A 12,125-nucleotide genomic window follows, 5' to 3' on the forward strand; every position below is an offset into this window, starting at 1 on the left:
ATTGCTCTACCAGACGGGAGGGGCAACATTTGGGGACTCTCGATTCTCCACCAATTCCCATTCCCCTTCTTTCTGGTGGATAATGGAGGTGCTACTGTGTGTAATTTGCAAGTCAGTAAGAATTGTCAGTGAGGATTAATCAGCACTTTCTAGTTGGAGAAGTAAATCAGTGGAAACTTTCAGACACTGAATTGTAATTTTTTTCCAAATATTGATTTATGATTGAAGTAAAATTCGTAATTTTTTTGTAAACTAATTGCTGATCAAAGTCCCTGAATTAAGGGGAAAGGATCACAGTCAGCCATTCTCAAAGGGACACTGCAGCCCTGAGAAGACAATCAGCCATATATCCAGAATATTAAACTCCAGCCCAGTTATAGGGATATTAACATCAGCAGAAACAAACTCCAACTGTCAGAATGAACATGGTTCAGTCCTGCATGTGATTAACAGCAGACTCCAACCCATGCAGTCGCGTGTGAATTCGCTGGTGTGTCAGTAGGTTGGATGACTGATTGAATCTCTTCCCACACACGGAGCAGGTAAACGGCCTCTCCCCAGTGTGAACTCGTTGGTGTGTCAGCAGGTTGGATGAATTAATGAATCTCTTCCCACACATGGAGCAGGTGAACGGCCTCTCCCCAGTGTGAGTGCGTTGGTGTACAATGAGATTGGATGACCTCCTGAGTCTCTTCCCACAGTGAGAGCAACTGAATGGTTTATCATCAGTGTGAACTCGCTGGTGTTGAATCAGTTCCTCAGAGCTTTTAAAGCAGTTCGCACAGTCGGAGCATTTAAAAGGTCTCTCGTCAGTGTGAACTCGCTGGTGTCTCAGAAGGTGGGATGAATTAGTGAATCCCTTCCCACATATGTAGCAGGTGAACGGCCTCTCCCCGGTGTGCCAGTAGCGATGAGCTTCCAGCTGGGACGGGTAATTGAATCCCTTCCCACAGTCCCCACATTTCCAGGGTTTCTCCATGGTGCGGGTGTCCTTGTGACTCTCCAGGTTGGACGATCAATTGAAGCCTCGTCCACACACAGAACACGTGTACAGTTTCTCCCCACTGTGAACGGTGCGATGATTTTTCAGGCTCTGTAATTGGTTAAAACAATTCTCCGTCCACATTCAAAGGCCGATATTATTCACATCCAAATGTATCGAGAGCCTCGGTCAGATCTTGAGGTTTAGTTTGAGTTTCCCATCTGCAAATCCTCCCCTTCTAATATCCTGTAAAAGGAGTTTACAAAAGACATGACTGAGAGTACAGGATAGAAATTCAGAACAGGCAATTCTAGGTACTGACTCTGGCTGGGTTCAGTTCTAGACTCACTGGTTCCCCTCCCTCTCCTCCCCTGAAAGTGCTGACTCTGGCTGGGTTCAGTTCTACACTCACTGGTTCCCCTCCCTCTCCTCCCCTGAAAGTGCTGACTCTGGCTGGGTTCAGTTCTACTCTCACGGGTTCCTCTCTCTCTCCTCCCCTGAAGGTACTGACTCTGGCTGGGTTCAGTTCTACACTCACTGGTTCCCCTCCCTCTCCTCCCCTGAAGGTGCTGACTCTGGCTGGGTTCAGTTCTACACTCACTGGTTCCCCACCGTCTCCTCCCCTGAAGGTGCTGACTCTGGCTGGGTTCAGCTCTACACTCACTGGTTCCCCACCGTCTCCTCCCCTGAAGGTGCTGACTCTGGCTGTGTTCAGTTCTACACTCACTGGTTCCCCTCCCTCTCCTCCCCTGAAGGTGCTGACTCTGGCTGTGTTCAGTTCTACACTCACTGGTTCCCCTCCCTCTCCTCCCCTGAAGGTGCTGACTCTGGCTGGGTTCAGTTCTGCACTCACTGATTCCACTCTCCTCCCGTGAAGGTGCTGACTCTGGCTGGGTTCAGTTCTACACTCACTGCTTCTCCTCTCTCTCCTCCCCTGAAGGTACTGACTCTGGCTAGGTTCAGTTCTACACTCACTGGTTCCCCTCCCTCTCCTCCCCTGAAGGTGCTGACTCTGGCTGGGTTCAGTTCTACACTCACTGGTTCCCCTCCCTCTCCTCCCGTGAAGGTGCTGACTCTGGCTGAGTTCAATTCTACACTCACTGCTTCTCCTCTCTCTCCTCCCCTGAAGGTACTGACTCTGGCTGGGTTCAGTTCTACACTCACTGGTTCCCCTGCCTCTCCTCCCCTGAAGGTGCTGACTCTGGCTGGGTTCAGTTCTACACTCATTGGTTGCCCTCCCTCTCCTCCCCTGAAGCCGCTGACTCTGGCTGGGTTCAGTTCTACATTCGCTGGTTCCCCTCCCTCTCCTCCCCTGAAAGTGCTGACTCTGGCTGGGTTCAGTTCTACACTCACTGGTTCCCCTCCCACTCCTTCGCTGAAGGTGCTGACTCTGGCTGGGTTCAGTTCTACACTCACTGCTACCCCTCTCTCTCCTCCCCTGTAGGTGCTGACACTGGCTGGATTCAGTTCTACACTCACTGGTTCCCCTCCCTCTCCTCCCCTGAAGGTGCTGACTCTGGCTGGGTTCAGTTCCACACTCACTGGTTCCCCTCTCTCTCCTCCCCTGAAAGTGCTGACTGTGGCTGGGTTCAGTTCTACACTCACTGGTTCCTCTCCCTCTCCACCACTGAAGGTGCTGACTCTGGCTGGGTTCAGTTCTACACTCACTGCTACCCCTCTCTCTCCTCCCCTGTAGGTGCTGACACTGGCTGGGTTCAGTTCTACACTCACTGGTTCCCCTCTCTCTCCTCCCCTGAAGGTGCTGACACTGGCTGGATTCAGTTCTACACTCACTGGTTCCCCTCTCTCTCCTCCCCTGAAAGTGCTGACTGTGGCTGGGTTCAGTTCTACACTCACTGGTTCCTCTCCCTCTCCACCACTGAAGGTGCTGACTCTGGCTGGGTTCAGATCTACACTCACTGGTTCCCCTCTCTCTCCTCCCCTGAAAGTGCTGACTGTGGCTGGGTTCAGTTCTACACTCACTGGTTCCCCACCGTCTCCTCCCCTGAAGGTGCTGACTCTGGCTGGGTTCAGTTCTACACTCACTGGTTCCCCTCTCTCTCCTCCCCTGAAAGTGCTGACTGTGGCTGTGTTCAGTTCTACACTCACTGGTTCCCCTCCCTCTCCTCCCCTGAAGGTGCTGACTCTGGCTGGGTTCAGTTCTGCACTCACTGATTCCACTCTCCTCCCGTGAAGGTGCTGACTCTGGCTGGGTTCAGTTCTACACTCACTGGTTCCCCTCCCTCTCCTCCCCTGAAGGTACTGACTCTGGCTGGGTTCAGTTCTACACTCACTGGTTCCCCTCCCTCTCCTCCCCTGAAAGTGCTGACTCTGGCTGGATTCAGTTCAACACTCACTGGTTCCCCTCCCTCTCCTCCCCTGAAAGTGCTGACTCTGGCTGGGTTCAGTTCTACACTCACTGGTTCCCCTCTCTCTCCTCCCCTGAAAGTGCTGACTCTGGCTGGATTCAGTTCAACACTCACTGGTTCCCCTCTCTCTCCTCCCCTGAAAGTGCTGACTCTGGCTGGGTTCAGTTCTACACTCACTGGTTCCCCTCTCTCTCCTCCCCTGAAAGTGCTGACTCTGGCTGGATTCAGTTCTACACTCACTGGTTCCCCTCCCTCTCCTCCCCTGAAAGTGCTGACTCTGGCTGGATTCAGTTCAACACTCACTGGTTCCCCTCCCTCTCCTCCCCTGAAAGTGCTGACTCTGGCTGGATTCAGTTCTACACTCACTGGTTCCCCTCTCTCTCCTCCCCTGAAAGTGCTGACTGTGGCTGGGTTCAGTTCTACACTCACTGGTTCCCTACCGTCTCCTCCCCTGAAGGTGCCGACTCTGGCTGGGTTCAGTTCTACACTCACTGGTTCCCCTCCCTCTCCTCCCCTGTAGGTGCTGACTCTGGCTGGGTTCAGTTCTACACTCACTGGTTCCTCCCTCTCTCCTCCCCTGAAGGTGCTGACTCTGGCTGGGTTCAGTTCTACACTCACTGGTTCCCCTCCCTCTCCTCCCCTGAAGGTGCTGACTCTGGCTGGGTTCAGTTCTACACTCACTGGTTCCCCTCCCTCTCCTCCCCTGAAGGTGCTGACTCTGGCTTGGTTCAGTTCTACATTCACTGGTTCCCCTCCCTCTCCTCCCCTGAAGGTGCTGACTCTGGCTGGGTTCAGTTCTGCACTCACTGGTTCCCCTCTCTCTCCTACCCTGAAGGTGCTGACTCTGGCTTGGTTCAGTTCTACATTCACTGGTTCCCCTCCCTCTCCTCCCCTGAAGGTGCTGACTCTGGCTTGGTTCAGTTCTACACTCACTGGTTCCACTCCCTCTCCTCCCCTGTAGGTGCTGACTCTGGCTGGGTTCAGTTCTACACTCACTGGTTCCTCCCTCTCTCCTCCCCTGAAGGTGCTGACTCTGGCTGGGTTCAGTTCTACACTCACTGGTTCCCATCCCTCTCCTCCCCTGAAGGTACTGACTCTGGCTTGGTTCAGTTCTACACTCACTGGTTCCCCTCCCTCTCCTCCCCTGAAGGTGCTGACTCTGGCTTGGTTCAGTTCTACATTCACTGGTTCCCCTCCCTCTCCTCCCCTGAAGGTGCTGACTCTGGCTGGGTTCAGTTCTACACTCGCTGGTTTTCCTCCCTCTCCTCCCCTGAAGGTGCTGACTGTGGCTGGGTTTAGTTCTACACTCACTGGTTCCCCTCTCTCTCCTCCCTTGAAGGTGCTGACTCTGGCTGGGTTCAGTTCTACACTCACTGGTTCCCCTCTCTCTCCTCCCCTGAAGGTGCTGACTCAGGCTGGGTTCAGTTCTACACTCACTGGTTCCCCTCCCACTCCTCCCCAGAAGGTGCTGACTCTGGCTGGGTTCAGTTCTACACTCACTGGTTCCTCTCTCGCTCCCCCCCTGAAGGTGCTGACTCTGGCTGAGTTCAATTCTACACTCACTGCTTCTCCTCTCTCTCCTCCCCTGAAGGTGCTGACTCTGGCTGGGTTCAGTTCTACACTCACTGGTTCCCCTGCCTCTCCTCCCCTGAAGGTGCTGACTCTGGCTGGGTTCAGTTCTACACTCACTGGTTCTCCTCCCTCTCCTCCCCTGAAGCCGCTGACTCTGGCTGGGTTCAGTTCTACATTCGCTGGTTCCCCTCCCTCTCCTCCCCTGAACGTGCTGACTCTGGCTGGGTTCAGTTCTACACTCACTGCTACCCCTCTCTCTCCTCCCCTGTAGGTGCTGACTCTGGCTGGGTTCAGTTCTACACTCACTGCTACCCCTCTCTCTCCTCCCCTGAAGGTGCTGACTCTGGCTGGGTTCAGTTCTACACTCACTGGTTCCCCTCCCTCTCCTCCCCTGAAGGTGCTGACTCTGGCTGGGTTCAGTTCTACACTCACTGGTTCCCCTCCCTCTCCTCCCCTGAAAGTGCTGACTCTGGCTGGGTTCAGTTCTACACTCACTGGTTCCTCTCCCTCTCCACCACTGAAGGTGCTGACTCTGGCTGGATTCAGTTCTACACTCACTGGTTCCCCTCTCTCTCCTCCCCTGTAGGTGCTGACTCTGGCTGAGTTCAGTTCTACACTCACTGGTTCCTCTCCCTCTCCACCACTGAAGGTGCTGACTCTGGCTGGGTTCAGATCTACACTCACTGGTTCCCCTCTCTCTCCTCCCCTGAAAGTGCTGACTGTGGCTGGGTTCAGTTCTACACTCACTGGTTCCCCACCGTCTCCTCCCCTGAAGGTGCTGACTCTGGCTGGGTTCAGTTCTACACTCACTGGTTCCCCTCTCTCTCCTCCCCTGAAAGTGCTGACTGTGGCTGTGTTCAGTTCTACACTCACTGGTTCCCCTCCCTCTCCTCCCCTGAAGGTGCTGACTCTGGCTGGGTTCAGTTCTGCACTCACTGATTCCACTCTCCTCCCGTGAAGGTGCTGACTCTGGCTGGGTTCAGTTCTACACTCACTGCTTCTCCTCTCTCTCCTCCCGTGAAGGTGCTGAATCTGGCTGGGTTCAGTTCTACACTCACTGGTTCCCCTCCCTCTCCTCCCGTGAAGGTGCTGAATCTGGCTGGGTTCAGTTCTACACTCACTGGTTCCCCTCCCACTCCTTCGCTGAAGGTGCTGACTCTGGCTGAGTTCAATTCTACACTCACTGGTTCCCCTCCCTCTCCTCCCCTGAAAGTGCTGACTCTGGCTGGGTTCAGTTCTACACTCACTGGTTCCCCTCCCACTCCTTCGCTGAAGGTGCTGACTCTGGCTGGGTTCAGTTCTACACTCACTGCTACCCCTCTCTCTCCTCCCCTGTAGGTGCTGACACTGGCTGGATTCAGTTCTACACTCACTGGTTCCCCTCTCTCTCCTCCCCTGAAGGTGCTGACTCTGGCTGGGTTCAGTTCCACACTCACTGGTTCCCCTCTCTCTCCTCCCCTGAAGGTGCTGACTATGGCTGGGTTCAGTTCCACACTCACTGGTTCCCCTCTCTCTCCTCCCCTGAAAGTGCTGACTGTGGCTGGGTTCAGTTCTACACTCACTGGTTCCTCTCCCTCTCCACCACTGAAGGTGCTGACTCTGGCTGGGTTCAGATCTACACTCACTGGTTCCCCTCTCTCTCCTCCCCTGAAAGTGCTGACTGTGGCTGGGTTCAGTTCTACACTCACTGGTTCCCCACCGTCTCCTCCCCTGAAGGTGCTGACTCTGGCTGGGTTCAGTTCTACACTCACTGGTTCCCCTCTCTCTCCTCCCCTGAAAGTGCTGACTGTGGCTGGGTTCAGTTCTACACTCACTGGTTCCCTACCGTCTCCTCCCCTGAAGGTGCCGACTCTGGCTGGGTTCAGTTCTACACTCACTGGTTCCACTCCCTCTCCTCCCCTGTAGGTGCTGACTCTGGCTGGGTTCAGTTCTACACTCACTGGTTCCTCCCTCTCTCCTCCCCTGAAGGTGCTGACTCTGGCTGGGTTCAGTTCTACACTCACTGGTTCCCCTCCCTCTCCTCCCGTGAAGGTGCTGACTCTGGCTGAGTTCAATTCTACACTCACTGCTTCTCCTCTCTCTCCTCCCCTGAAGGTACTGACTCTGGCTGGGTTCAGTTCTACACTCACTGGTTCCCCTGCCTCTCCTCCCCTGAAGGTGCTGACTCTGGCTGGGTTCAGTTCTACACTCATTGGTTGCCCTCCCTCTCCTCCCCTGAAGCCGCTGACTCTGGCTGGGTTCAGTTCTACATTCGCTGGTTCCCCTCCCTCTCCTCCCCTGAAAGTGCTGACTCTGGCTGGGTTCAGTTCTACACTCACTGGTTCCCCTCCCACTCCTTCGCTGAAGGTGCTGACTCTGGCTGGATTCAGTTCTACACTCACTGGTTCCCCTCCCTCTCCTCCCCTGAAGGTGCTGACTCTGGCTGGGTTCAGTTCTACACTCACTGGTTCCCCTCCCTCTCCTCCCCTGAAAGTGCTGACTCTGGCTGGGTTCAGTTCTACACTCACTGGTTCCCCTCCCACTCCTTCGCTGAAGGTGCTGACTCTGGCTGGATTCAGTTCTACACTCACTGGTTCCCCTCCCTCTCCTCCCCTGAAGGTGCTGACTCTGGCTGGGTTCAGTTCTACACTCACTGGTTCCCCTCCCTCTCCTCCCCTGAAAGTGCTGACTCTGGCTGGGTTCAGTTCTACACTCACTGGTTCCCCTCCCTCTCCTCCCCTGAAAGTGCTGACTGTGGCTGGGTTCAGTTCTACACTCACTGGTTCCCTACCGTCTCCTCCCCTGAAGGTGCCGACTCTGGCTGGGTTCAGTTCTACACTCACTGGTTCCACTCCCTCTCCTCCCCTGTAGGTGCTGACTCTGGCTGGGTTCAGTTCTACACTCACTGGTTCCTCCCTCTCTCCTCCCCTGAAGGTGCTGACTCTGGCTGGGTTCAGTTCTACACTCACTGGTTCCCCTCCCTCTCCTCCCCTGAAGGTACTGACTCTGGCTTGGTTCAGTTCTACACTCACTGGTTCCCCTCCCTCTCCTCCCCTGAAGGTGCTGACTCTGGCTTGGTTCAGTTCTACATTCACTGGTTCCCCTCCCTCTCCTCCCCTGAAGGTGCTGCCTCTGGCTGGGTTCAGTTCTGCACTCACTGGTTCCCCTCTCTCTCCTACCCTGAAGGTGCTGACTCTGGCTTGGTTCAGTTCTACATTCACTGGTTCCCCTCCCTCTCCTCCCCTGAAGGTGCTGACTCTGGCTTGGTTCAGTTCTACACTCACTGGTTCCACTCCCTCTCCTCCCCTGTAGGTGCTGACTCTGGCTGGGTTCAGTTCTACACTCACTGGTTCCTCCCTCTCTCCTCCCCTGAAGGTGCTGACTCTGGCTGGGTTCAGTTCTACACTCACTGGTTCCCCTCCCTCTCCTCCCCTGAAGGTACTGACTCTGGCTTGGTTCAGTTCTACACTCACTGGTTCCCCTCCCTCTCCTCCCCTGAAGGTGCTGACTCTGGCTTGGTTCAGTTCTACATTCACTGGTTCCCCTCCCTCTCCTCCCCTGAAGGTGCTGACTCTGGCTGGGTTCAGTTCTACACTCGCTGGTTTTCCTCCCTCTCCTCCCCTGAAGGTGCTGACTGTGGCTGGGTTTAGTTCTACACTCACTGGTTCCCCTCTCTCTCCTCCCTTGAAGGTGCTGACTCTGGCTGGGTTCAGTTCTACACTCACTGGTTCCCCTCTCTCTCCTCCCCTGAAGGTGCTGACTCAGGCTGGGTTCAGTTCTACACTCACTGGTTCCCCTCCCACTCCTCCCCAGAAGGTGCTGACTCTGGCTGGGTTCAGTTCTACACTCACTGGTTCCTCTCTCGCTCCCCCCCTGAAGGTGCTGACTCTGGCTGAGTTCAATTCTACACTCACTGCTTCTCCTCTCTCTCCTCCCCTGAAGGTGCTGACTCTGGCTGGGTTCAGTTCTACACTCACTGGTTCCCCTGCCTCTCCTCCCCTGAAGGTGCTGACTCTGGCTGGGTTCAGTTCTACACTCACTGGTTCTCCTCCCTCTCCTCCCCTGAAGCCGCTGACTCTGGCTGGGTTCAGTTCTACATTCGCTGGTTCCCCTCCCTCTCCTCCCCTGAACGTGCTGACTCTGGCTGGGTTCAGTTCTACACTCACTGCTACCCCTCTCTCTCCTCCCCTGTAGGTGCTGACTCTGGCTGGGTTCAGTTCTACACTCACTGCTACCCCTCTCTCTCCTCCCCTGAAGGTGCTGACTCTGGCTGGGTTCAGTTCTACACTCACTGGTTCCCCTCCCTCTCCTCCCCTGAAGGTGCTGACTCTGGCTGGGTTCAGTTCTACACTCACTGGTTCCCCTCCCTCTCCTCCCCTGAAAGTGCTGACTCTGGCTGGGTTCAGTTCTACACTCACTGGTTCCTCTCCCTCTCCACCACTGAAGGTGCTGACTCTGGCTGGATTCAGTTCTACACTCACTGGTTCCCCTCTCTCTCCTCCCCTGTAGGTGCTGACTCTGGCTGAGTTCAGTTCTACACTCACTGGTTCCTCTCCCTCTCCACCACTGAAGGTGCTGACTCTGGCTGGGTTCAGATCTACACTCACTGGTTCCCCTCTCTCTCCTCCCCTGAAAGTGCTGACTGTGGCTGGGTTCAGTTCTACACTCACTGGTTCCCCACCGTCTCCTCCCCTGAAGGTGCTGACTCTGGCTGGGTTCAGTTCTACACTCACTGGTTCCCCTCTCTCTCCTCCCCTGAAAGTGCTGACTGTGGCTGTGTTCAGTTCTACACTCACTGGTTCCCCTCCCTCTCCTCCCCTGAAGGTGCTGACTCTGGCTGGGTTCAGTTCTGCACTCACTGATTCCACTCTCCTCCCGTGAAGGTGCTGACTCTGGCTGGGTTCAGTTCTACACTCACTGCTTCTCCTCTCTCTCCTCCCGTGAAGGTGCTGAATCTGGCTGGGTTCAGTTCTACACTCACTGGTTCCCCTCCCTCTCCTCCCGTGAAGGTGCTGAATCTGGCTGGGTTCAGTTCTACACTCACTGGTTCCCCTCCCACTCCTTCGCTGAAGGTGCTGACTCTGGCTGAGTTCAATTCTACACTCACTGGTTCCCCTCCCTCTCCTCCCCTGAAAGTGCTGACTCTGGCTGGGTTCAGTTCTACACTCACTGGTTCCCCTCCCACTCCTTCGCTGAAGGTGCTGACTCTGGCTGGGTTCAGTTCTACACTCACTGCTACCCCTCTCTCTCCTCCCCTGTAGGTGCTGACACTGGCTGGATTCAGTTCTACACTCACTGGTTCCCCTCTCTCTCCTCCCCTGAAGGTGCTGACTCTGGCTGGGTTCAGTTCCACACTCACTGGTTCCCCTCTCTCTCCTCCCCTGAAGGTGCTGACTATGGCTGGGTTCAGTTCCACACTCACTGGTTCCCCTCTCTCTCCTCCCCTGAAAGTGCTGACTGTGGCTGGGTTCAGTTCTACACTCACTGGTTCCTCTCCCTCTCCACCACTGAAGGTGCTGACTCTGGCTGGGTTCAGATCTACACTCACTGGTTCCCCTCTCTCTCCTCCCCTGAAAGTGCTGACTGTGGCTGGGTTCAGTTCTACACTCACTGGTTCCCCACCGTCTCCTCCCCTGAAGGTGCTGACTCTGGCTGGGTTCAGTTCTACACTCACTGGTTCCCCTCTCTCTCCTCCCCTGAAAGTGCTGACTGTGGCTGGGTTCAGTTCTACACTCACTGGTTCCCTACCGTCTCCTCCCCTGAAGGTGCCGACTCTGGCTGGGTTCAGTTCTACACTCACTGGTTCCACTCCCTCTCCTCCCCTGTAGGTGCTGACTCTGGCTGGGTTCAGTTCTACACTCACTGGTTCCTCCCTCTCTCCTCCCCTGAAGGTGCTGACTCTGGCTGGGTTCAGTTCTACACTCACTGGTTCCCCTCCCTCTCCTCCCCTGAAGGTACTGACTCTGGCTTGGTTCAGTTCTACATTCACTGGTTCCCCTCCCTCTCCTCCCCTGAAGGTGCTGACTCTGGCTGGGTTCAGTTCTACATTCACTGGTTCCCCTCCCTCTCCTCCCCTGAAGGTGCTGACTCTAGCTGGGTTCAGTTCTACATTCACTGGTTCCCCTCCCTGTCCTCCCCTGAAGGTGCTGACTCTGGCTTGGTTCAGTTCTACATTCACTGGTTCCCCTCCCTCTCCTCCCCTGAAGGTGCTGACTGTGGCTGGGTTTAGTTCTACACTCACTGGTTCCCCTCTCTCTCCTCCCTTGAAGGTGCTGACTCTGGCTGGGTTCAGTTCTACACTCACTGGTTCCCCTCTCTCTCCTCCCCTGAAGGTGCTGACTCAGGCTGGGTTCAGTTCTACACTCACTGGTTCCCCTCCCACTCCTCCCCAGAAGGTGCTGACTCTGGCTGGGTTCAGTTCTACACTCACTGGTTCCTCTCTCGCTCCCCCCCTGAAAGTGCTGACTCTGGCTGGGTTCAGTTCTACACTTGTATAAAAGTAAAATACTGCGGCTGTTGGAAATCTGAAGTAAAAACAGAAACTGCTGTAAATACTCAGGCACCAGCTGTGAAGAGGGAAACAGAGTTAACGTTTCAGGTCGGTCGTCTTTTTATCAGAACTCCCTCTACACTCCACATTGGTTGGTTTCGGGGATCAGTTCTGAGAACAAGGGGACCTATATCTGGGGCCCTTCTGTTACAATCCTTTGGGATGTAAACTGCAACCCCGGCACTTACCAGCGCCTTCAGGAGAGATGGTGAGAAAATCCGTGTGTGCAGAGTGAGAATAAAATATCTGAGACACTGATTGTCTCTCCTGGTCACTGGGACCCTGAAGCCCCGCCCACTCCCTGTTCCTGTACCAAGATGGCCACGCATGCGCCTTGTGACATGAATCACATGGCAACACAGTAACCCCTAATAACAACAGAAAATGCTGGAAAAACTCAGCAGGCCAGGCAACATCCGTCGAGAGAAAATAGAGTCGACGTTTCGGGTCAAACCCTTTGTCAAGACTGGAAAGGCACAGGAAATGAAATAGATTGAAAGGCCAGGCTGGGAGAGAACAAAAGAGAAATGAAGAGACATTAAGAGGTATTCAAAACGAGACGAGATGGTGATCGGACTAGTGGAGACAAAAGACGGCTCTAGATTAGGTGTGAAATGTACTGGCAGAATGGGAGACAGCTGCCATGTGGGGGAGATAAAAAAGGGTGGTGGGG

At 54.9% G+C, this 12,125-nt stretch overlaps 1 pseudogene; it reads right to left on the reverse strand.

Moving 5' to 3' along the window:
- Positions 1–211: 211 nt before the first annotated feature.
- LOC147119427 (uncharacterized) overlaps positions 212–12,125 on the reverse strand; it is a 176,527-nt pseudogene continuing 164,613 nt past the window's right edge.

This window comes from Somniosus microcephalus, chromosome 4 (assembly GCF_052327205.1).
Source record: "Somniosus microcephalus isolate GS21.2 chromosome 4, FLI_Smic_1.0, whole genome shotgun sequence".
Taxonomy (NCBI): Eukaryota; Metazoa; Chordata; class Chondrichthyes; order Squaliformes; family Somniosidae; genus Somniosus; species Somniosus microcephalus.